The sequence below is a fragment of the Sturnus vulgaris genome, unplaced genomic scaffold (genome assembly GCF_052056855.1).
Source record: "Sturnus vulgaris isolate bStuVul1 unplaced genomic scaffold, bStuVul1.hap1 Scaffold_202, whole genome shotgun sequence".
NCBI lineage: Eukaryota > Metazoa > Chordata > Aves > Passeriformes > Sturnidae > Sturnus > Sturnus vulgaris.
In genome coordinates this window covers 184,681-193,914 of record NW_028276207.1, presented here as the reverse complement: position 1 = coordinate 193,914, position 9,234 = coordinate 184,681, and positions in this window count along the sequence as shown.

Sequence of the window (9,234 nt, the reverse complement as noted above, 5' to 3'; positions counted from 1 at the left end):
CCCCTGGCAGCAGCCCTGAAAGGGCGCATAACACACGGCGTCTCGCTGCCCTCCGTTCTACATACTCGCGGCTCCCTTTGCCGAGTTGCAAAAGTTGCTACCAGGGCAGAGGCGGCCAGATTGAAGAAGCAGTGCCTTGGTTAACCTTCTCCTTAATGCACGTAAGCCACGTCCAGCTCCTCGCTGCACTCTGGATTTCCCTTCTCCGAGGCACTTACCGTGGTGCTGTGTGCAACTCGGCGCCTAGAAGCGACCGCCAAAGCTTTCCAGGCGGGCTGCAAGGGAACCACGGAGCAGCACAAGCAGCAGTGCTTCAACTTGCTCCTTCCGACTGCTAAGGGCACTTGGAAAGGCAAGTGAGAGTCAACAACCTCCCTCTCCTAGTAGCCTGTAACGTGGTGCACACAAGCACGGCTCTTGTGCCGCTTCGTTCACCGCCATCGTCTAAGCGTGGAGCCGCTTTCACTTGCCGGCGGCCAGAAGCCGCTGCAAGGGCGCCACACAACCACAAGTGCGCCGGCAGCCAAGAGCTAGAGAACGCTGCTTCTGCCCAAGCCCGCCTAGGGCGTGCACCCTTGTTCTCAGAGCTCCGTGCAGCAGTCTGCCTCTCTCGCAGTTCGAATGGAAAACGAAAGCTTTTCGCCTACGCCCGTCACAGAGATCCGTTGCCAGGACGTGAATGCTTTGTGGCCGGAGCTCGGGCCCGCCGCGAGGAAGCTGCTATTAGGACCGCATTGCAGGGACACGTCTCGCTTCTTGACTTCGTGCTTAGCGCTCTCCGAATTCGCCGCTAGCTCCACGGTCCTTCTCAGCTGCAAGTAGCAGCGCTCGCAGTACATAGAGCTGCGCAAGGACCGACGACCCGGAGGGAAGTATCGCACACTAAAATGTGCCGGGACAGAGACGTGTTCTACATTGTCCCTTCTCGTCATCCAGTTTGTGCCTCTGCTGCTTCTGCTGTTAGGAATCGCTCCTTGAAAGACGATCGAGAGCGTCTTTCTGGGTGCATTGCACTGAGTCGAGTGCTGGCTCGGGACTTTTCACTCGGAGCCAAGGCAAGAGGGCGTGCTTGCCCGCAGAACTGAGAACACGCTGTTGGGCAGAGCTGAAACTGATCGCCGGAGTTCAGCTCTCTCCGGACGGCAGAAGGCGAAGAACGAAGCCGCTTGCGAGCGGCGCAGTGCAGCGAAGAGCACACGAGCAGCCAAAGAGCTCCTTCACAATCGCTTTCACTTCTCTGTGCTCTTGCTGCTTGGAAAAGCAGCACACAGCCGTTGCACGCCAGGGCAAAAGCTGGGACAGTGCCCGTCCTCACTCCTTCGCTGTGCTGTACTCCATGCAGCTAGAGCGAAGCGAGAAGGACGCGAGGAAGAAAAAAGCGTTCTTAAAGTAGCCCCCTGGCAGCAGCCCTGAAAGGGCGCATAACACACGGCGTCTCGCTGCCCTCCGTTCTACATACTCGCGGCTCCCTTTGCCGACTTGCAAAAGTTGCTACCAGGGCAGAGGCGGCCAGATTGAAGAAGCAGTGCCTTGGTTAACCTTCTCCTTAATGCACGTAAGCCACGTCCAGCTCCTCGCTGCACTCTGGATTTCCCTTCTCCGAGGCACTTACCGTGGTGCTGTGTGCAACTCGGCGCCTAGAAGCGACCGCCAAAGCTTTCCAGGCGGGCTGCAAGGGAACCACGGAGCAGCACAAGCAGCAGTGCTTCAACTTGCTCCTTCCGACTGCTAAGGGCACTTGGAAAGGCAAGTGAGAGTCAACAACCTCCCTCTCCTAGTAGCCTGTAACGTGGTGCACACAAGCACGGCTCTTGTGCCGCTTCGTTCACCGCCATCGTCTAAGCGTGGAGCCGCTTTCACTTGCCGGCGGCCAGAAGCCGCTGCAAGGGCGCCACACAACCACAAGTGCGCCGGCAGCCAAGAGCTAGAGAACGCTGCTTCTGCCCAAGCCCGCCTAGGGCGTGCACCCTTGTTCTCAGAGCTCCGTGCAGCAGTCTGCCTCTCTCGCAGTTCGAATGGAAAACGAAAGCTTTTCGCCTACGCCCGTCACAGAGATCCGTTGCCAGGACGTGAATGCTTTGTGGCCGGAGCTCGGGCCCGCCGCGAGGAAGCTGCTATTAGGACCGCATTGCAGGGACACGTCTCGCTTCTTGACTTCGTGCTTAGCGCTCTCCGAATTCGCCGCTAGCTCCACGGTCCTTCTCAGCTGCAAGTAGCAGCGCTCGCAGTACATAGAGCTGCGCAAGGACCGACGACCCGGAGGGAAGTATCGCACACTAAAATGTGCCGGGACAGAGACGTGTTCTACATTGTCCCTTCTCGTCATCCAGTTTGTGCCTCTGCTGCTTCTGCTGTTAGGAATCGCTCCTTGAAAGACGATCGAGAGCGTCTTTCTGGGTGCATTGCACTGAGTCGAGTGCTGGCTCGGGACTTTTCACTCGGAGCCAAGGCAAGAGGGCGTGCTTGCCCGCAGAACTGAGAACACGCTGTTGGGCAGAGCTGAAACTGATCGCCGGAGTTCAGCTCTCTCCGGACGGCAGAAGGCGAAGAACGAAGCCGCTTGCGAGCGGCGCAGTGCAGCGAAGAGCACACGAGCAGCCAAAGAGCTCCTTCACAATCGCTTTCACTTCTCTGTGCTCTTGCTGCTTGGAAAAGCAGCACACAGCCGTTGCACGCCAGGGCAAAAGCTGGGACAGTGCCCGTCCTCACTCCTTCGCTGTGCTGTACTCCATGCAGCTAGAGCGAAGCGAGAAGGACGCGAGGAAGAAAAAAGCGTTCTTAAAGTAGCCCCCTGGCAGCAGCCCTGAAAGGGCGCATAACACACGGCGTCTCGCTGCCCTCCGTTCTACATACTCGCGGCTCCCTTTGCCGAGTTGCAAAAGTTGCTACCAGGGCAGAGGCGGCCAGATTGAAGAAGCAGTGCCTTGGTTAACCTTCTCCTTAATGCACGTAAGCCACGTCCAGCTCCTCGCTGCACTCTGGATTTCCCTTCTCCGAGGCACTTACCGTGGTGCTGTGTGCAACTCGGCGCCTAGAAGCGACCGCCAAAGCTTTCCAGGCGGGCTGCAAGGGAACCACGGAGCAGCACAAGCAGCAGTGCTTCAACTTGCTCCTTCCGACTGCTAAGGGCACTTGGAAAGGCAAGTGAGAGTCAACAACCTCCCTCTCCTAGTAGCCTGTAACGTGGTGCACACAAGCACGGCTCTTGTGCCGCTTCGTTCACCGCCATCGTCTAAGCGTGGAGCCGCTTTCACTTGCCGGCGGCCAGAAGCCGCTGCAAGGGCGCCACACAACCACAAGTGCGCCGGCAGCCAAGAGCTAGAGAACGCTGCTTCTGCCCAAGCCCGCCTAGGGCGTGCACCCTTGTTCTCAGAGCTCCGTGCAGCAGTCTGCCTCTCTCGCAGTTCGAATGGAAAACGAAAGCTTTTCGCCTACGCCCGTCACAGAGATCCGTTGCCAGGACGTGAATGCTTTGTGGCCGGAGCTCGGGCCCGCCGCGAGGAAGCTGCTATTAGGACCGCATTGCAGGGACACGTCTCGCTTCTTGACTTCGTGCTTAGCGCTCTCCGAATTCGCCGCTAGCTCCACGGTCCTTCTCAGCTGCAAGTAGCAGCGCTCGCAGTACATAGAGCTGCGCAAGGACCGACGACCCGGAGGGAAGTATCGCACACTAAAATGTGCCGGGACAGAGACGTGTTCTACATTGTCCCTTCTCGTCATCCAGTTTGTGCCTCTGCTGCTTCTGCTGTTAGGAATCGCTCCTTGAAAGACGATCGAGAGCGTCTTTCTGGGTGCATTGCACTGAGTCGAGTGCTGGCTCGGGACTTTTCACTCGGAGCCAAGGCAAGAGGGCGTGCTTGCCCGCAGAACTGAGAACACGCTGTTGGGCAGAGCTGAAACTGATCGCCGGAGTTCAGCTCTCTCCGGACGGCAGAAGGCGAAGAACGAAGCCGCTTGCGAGCGGCGCAGTGCAGCGAAGAGCACACGAGCAGCCAAAGAGCTCCTTCACAATCGCTTTCACTTCTCTGTGCTCTTGCTGCTTGGAAAAGCAGCACACAGCCGTTGCACGCCAGGGCAAAAGCTGGGACAGTGCCCGTCCTCACTCCTTCGCTGTGCTGTACTCCATGCAGCTAGAGCGAAGCGAGAAGGACGCGAGGAAGAAAAAAGCGTTCTTAAAGTAGCCCCCTGGCAGCAGCCCTGAAAGGGCGCATAACACACGGCGTCTCGCTGCCCTCCGTTCTACATACTCGCGGCTCCCTTTGCCGAGTTGCAAAAGTTGCTACCAGGGCAGAGGCGGCCAGATTGAAGAAGCAGTGCCTTGGTTAACCTTCTCCTTAATGCACGTAAGCCACGTCCAGCTCCTCGCTGCACTCTGGATTTCCCTTCTCCGAGGCACTTACCGTGGTGCTGTGTGCAACTCGGCGCCTAGAAGCGACCGCCAAAGCTTTCCAGGCGGGCTGCAAGGGAACCACGGAGCAGCACAAGCAGCAGTGCTTCAACTTGCTCCTTCCGACTGCTAAGGGCACTTGGAAAGGCAAGTGAGAGTCAACAACCTCCCTCTCCTAGTAGCCTGTAACGTGGTGCACACAAGCACGGCTCTTGTGCCGCTTCGTTCACCGCCATCGTCTAAGCGTGGAGCCGCTTTCACTTGCCGGCGGCCAGAAGCCGCTGCAAGGGCGCCACACAACCACAAGTGCGCCGGCAGCCAAGAGCTAGAGAACGCTGCTTCTGCCCAAGCCCGCCTAGGGCGTGCACCCTTGTTCTCAGAGCTCCGTGCAGCAGTCTGCCTCTCTCGCAGTTCGAATGGAAAACGAAAGCTTTTCGCCTACGCCCGTCACAGAGATCCGTTGCCAGGACGTGAATGCTTTGTGGCCGGAGCTCGGGCCCGCCGCGAGGAAGCTGCTATTAGGACCGCATTGCAGGGACACGTCTCGCTTCTTGACTTCGTGCTTAGCGCTCTCCGAATTCGCCGCTAGCTCCACGGTCCTTCTCAGCTGCAAGTAGCAGCGCTCGCAGTACATAGAGCTGCGCAAGGACCGACGACCCGGAGGGAAGTATCGCACACTAAAATGTGCCGGGACAGAGACGTGTTCTACATTGTCCCTTCTCGTCATCCAGTTTGTGCCTCTGCTGCTTCTGCTGTTAGGAATCGCTCCTTGAAAGACGATCGAGAGCGTCTTTCTGGGTGCATTGCACTGAGTCGAGTGCTCGCTCGGGACTTTGCACTCGGAGCCAAGGCAAGAGGGCGTGCTTGCCCGCGGAACTGAGAACACGCTGTTGGGCAGAGCTGAAACTGATCGCCGGAGTTCAGCTCTCTCCGGACGGCAGAAGGCGAAGAACGAAGCCGCTTGCGAGCGGCGCAGTGCAGCGAAGAGCTCTCCGAATTCGCCGCTAGCTCCACGGTCCTTCTCAGCTGCGAGTAGCAGCGCTCGCAGTACATAGAGCTTCGCAAGGACCGAAGACCCGGAGGGAAGTATCGCACACGATAATGTGCCGAGACAGAGACGTGTTCTACATTGTCCCTTCTCGTCATCCAGTTTGTGCCTCTGCTGCTTCTGCTGTTAGGAATCGCTCTTTGAAAGACGATCGAGAGCGTCTTTCTGGCTGCATTGCACTGAGTCGAGTGCTCGCTCGGGACTTTGCACTCGGAGCCAAGGCAAGAGGGCGTGCTTGCCCGCAGAACTGAGAACACGCTGTTGGGCAGAGCTGAAACTGATCGCCGGAGTTCAGCTCTCTCCGGACGGCAGAAGGCGAAGAACGAAGCCGCTTGCGAGCGGCGCAGTGCAGCGAAGAGCACACGAGCAGCCAAAGAGCTCCTTCACAATCGCTTTCACTTCTCTGTGCTCTTGCTGCTTGGAAAAGCAGCACACAGCCGTTGCACGCCAGGGCAAAAGCTGGGACAGTGCCCGTCCTCACTCCTTCGCTGTGCTGTACTCCATGCAGCTAGAGCGAAGCGAGAAGGACGCGAGGAAGAAAAAAGCGTTCTTAAAGTAGCCCCCTGGCAGCAGCCCTGAAAGGGCGCATAACACACGGCGTCTCGCTGCCCTCCGTTCTACATACTCGCGGCTCCCTTTGCCGAGTTGCAAAAGTTGCTACCAGGGCAGAGGCGGCCAGATTGAAGAAGCAGTGCCTTGGTTAACCTTCTCCTTAATGCACGTAAGCCACGTCCAGCTCCTCGCTGCACTCTGGATTTCCCTTCTCCGAGGCACTTACCGTGGTGCTGTGTGCAACTCGGCGCCTAGAAGCGACCGCCAAAGCTTTCCAGGCGGGCTGCAAGGGAACCACGGAGCAGCACAAGCAGCAGTGCTTCAACTTGCTCCTTCCGACTGCTAAGGGCACTTGGAAAGGCAAGTGAGAGTCAACAACCTCCCTCTCCTAGTAGCCTGTAACGTGGTGCACACAAGCACGGCTCTTGTGCCGCTTCGTTCACCGCCATCGTCTAAGCGTGGAGCCGCTTTCACTTGCCGGCGGCCAGAAGCCGCTGCAAGGGCGCCACACAACCACAAGTGCGCCGGCAGCCAAGAGCTAGAGAACGCTGCTTCTGCCCAAGCCCGCCTAGGGCGTGCACCCTTGTTCTCAGAGCTCCGTGCAGCAGTCTGCCTCTCTCGCAGTTCGAATGGAAAACGAAAGCTTTTCGCCTACGCCCGTCACAGAGATCCGTTGCCAGGACGTGAATGCTTTGTGGCCGGAGCTCGGGCCCGCCGCGAGGAAGCTGCTATTAGGACCGCATTGCAGGGACACGTCTCGCTTCTTGACTTCGTGCTTAGCGCTCTCCGAATTCGCCGCTAGCTCCACGGTCCTTCTCAGCTGCAAGTAGCAGCGCTCGCAGTACATAGAGCTGCGCAAGGACCGACGACCCGGAGGGAAGTATCGCACACTAAAATGTGCCGGGACAGAGACGTGTTCTACATTGTCCCTTCTCGTCATCCAGTTTGTGCCTCTGCTGCTTCTGCTGTTAGGAATCGCTCCTTGAAAGACGATCGAGAGCGTCTTTCTGGGTGCATTGCACTGAGTCGAGTGCTGGCTCGGGACTTTTCACTCGGAGCCAAGGCAAGAGGGCGTGCTTGCCCGCAGAACTGAGAACACGCTGTTGGGCAGAGCTGAAACTGATCGCCGGAGTTCAGCTCTCTCCGGACGGCAGAAGGCGAAGAACGAAGCCGCTTGCGAGCGGCGCAGTGCAGCGAAGAGCACACGAGCAGCCAAAGAGCTCCTTCACAATCGCTTTCACTTCTCTGTGCTCTTGCTGCTTGGAAAAGCAGCACACAGCCGTTGCACGCCAGGGCAAAAGCTGGGACAGTGCCCGTCCTCACTCCTTCGCTGTGCTGTACTCCATGCAGCTAGAGCGAAGCGAGAAGGACGCGAGGAAGAAAAAAGCGTTCTTAAAGTAGCCCCCTGGCAGCAGCCCTGAAAGGGCGCATAACACACGGCGTCTCGCTGCCCTCCGTTCTACATACTCGCGGCTCCCTTTGCCGAGTTGCAAAAGTTGCTACCAGGGCAGAGGCGGCCAGATTGAAGAAGCAGTGCCTTGGTTAACCTTCTCCTTAATGCACGTAAGCCACGTCCAGCTCCTCGCTGCACTCTGGATTTCCCTTCTCCGAGGCACTTACCGTGGTGCTGTGTGCAACTCGGCGCCTAGAAGCGACCGCCAAAGCTTTCCAGGCGGGCTGCAAGGGAACCACGGAGCAGCACAAGCAGCAGTGCTTCAACTTGCTCCTTCCGACTGCTAAGGGCACTTGGAAAGGCAAGTGAGAGTCAACAACCTCCCTCTCCTAGTAGCCTGTAACGTGGTGCACACAAGCACGGCTCTTGTGCCGCTTCGTTCACCGCCATCGTCTAAGCGTGGAGCCGCTTTCACTTGCCGGCGGCCAGAAGCCGCTGCAAGGGCGCCACACAACCACAAGTGCGCCGGCAGCCAAGAGCTAGAGAACGCTGCTTCTGCCCAAGCCCGCCTAGGGCGTGCACCCTTGTTCTCAGAGCTCCGTGCAGCAGTCTGCCTCTCTCGCAGTTCGAATGGAAAACGAAAGCTTTTCGCCTACGCCCGTCACAGAGATCCGTTGCCAGGACGTGAATGCTTTGTGGCCGGAGCTCGGGCCCGCCGCGAGGAAGCTGCTATTAGGACCGCATTGCAGGGACACGTCTCGCTTCTTGACTTCGTGCTTAGCGCTCTCCGAATTCGCCGCTAGCTCCACGGTCCTTCTCAGCTGCAAGTAGCAGCGCTCGCAGTACATAGAGCTGCGCAAGGACCGACGACCCGGAGGGAAGTATCGCACACTAAAATGTGCCGGGACAGAGACGTGTTCTACATTGTCCCTTCTCGTCATCCAGTTTGTGCCTCTGCTGCTTCTGCTGTTAGGAATCGCTCCTTGAAAGACGATCGAGAGCGTCTTTCTGGGTGCATTGCACTGAGTCGAGTGCTGGCTCGGGACTTTTCACTCGGAGCCAAGGCAAGAGGGCGTGCTTGCCCGCAGAACTGAGAACACGCTGTTGGGCAGAGCTGAAACTGATCGCCGGAGTTCAGCTCTCTCCGGACGGCAGAAGGCGAAGAACGAAGCCGCTTGCGAGCGGCGCAGTGCAGCGAAGAGCACACGAGCAGCCAAAGAGCTCCTTCACAATCGCTTTCACTTCTCTGTGCTCTTGCTGCTTGGAAAAGCAGCACACAGCCGTTGCACGCCAGGGCAAAAGCTGGGACAGTGCCCGTCCTCACTCCTTCGCTGTGCTGTACTCCATGCAGCTAGAGCGAAGCGAGAAGGACGCGAGGAAGAAAAAAGCGTTCTTAAAGTAGCCCCCTGGCAGCAGCCCTGAAAGGGCGCATAACACACGGCGTCTCGCTGCCCTCCGTTCTACATACTCGCGGCTCCCTTTGCCGAGTTGCAAAAGTTGCTACCAGGGCAGAGGCGGCCAGATTGAAGAAGCAGTGCCTTGGTTAACCTTCTCCTTAATGCACGTAAGCCACGTCCAGCTCCTCGCTGCACTCTGGATTTCCCTTCTCCGAGGCACTTACCGTGGTGCTGTGTGCAACTCGGCGCCTAGAAGCGACCGCCAAAGCTTTCCAGGCGGGCTGCAAGGGAACCACGGAGCAGCACAAGCAGCAGTGCTTCAACTTGCTCCTTCCGACTGCTAAGGGCACTTGGAAAGGCAAGTGAGAGTCAACAACCTCCCTCTCCTAGTAGCCTGTAACGTGGTGCACACAAGCACGGCTCTTGTGCCGCTTCGTTCACCGCCATCGTCTAAGCG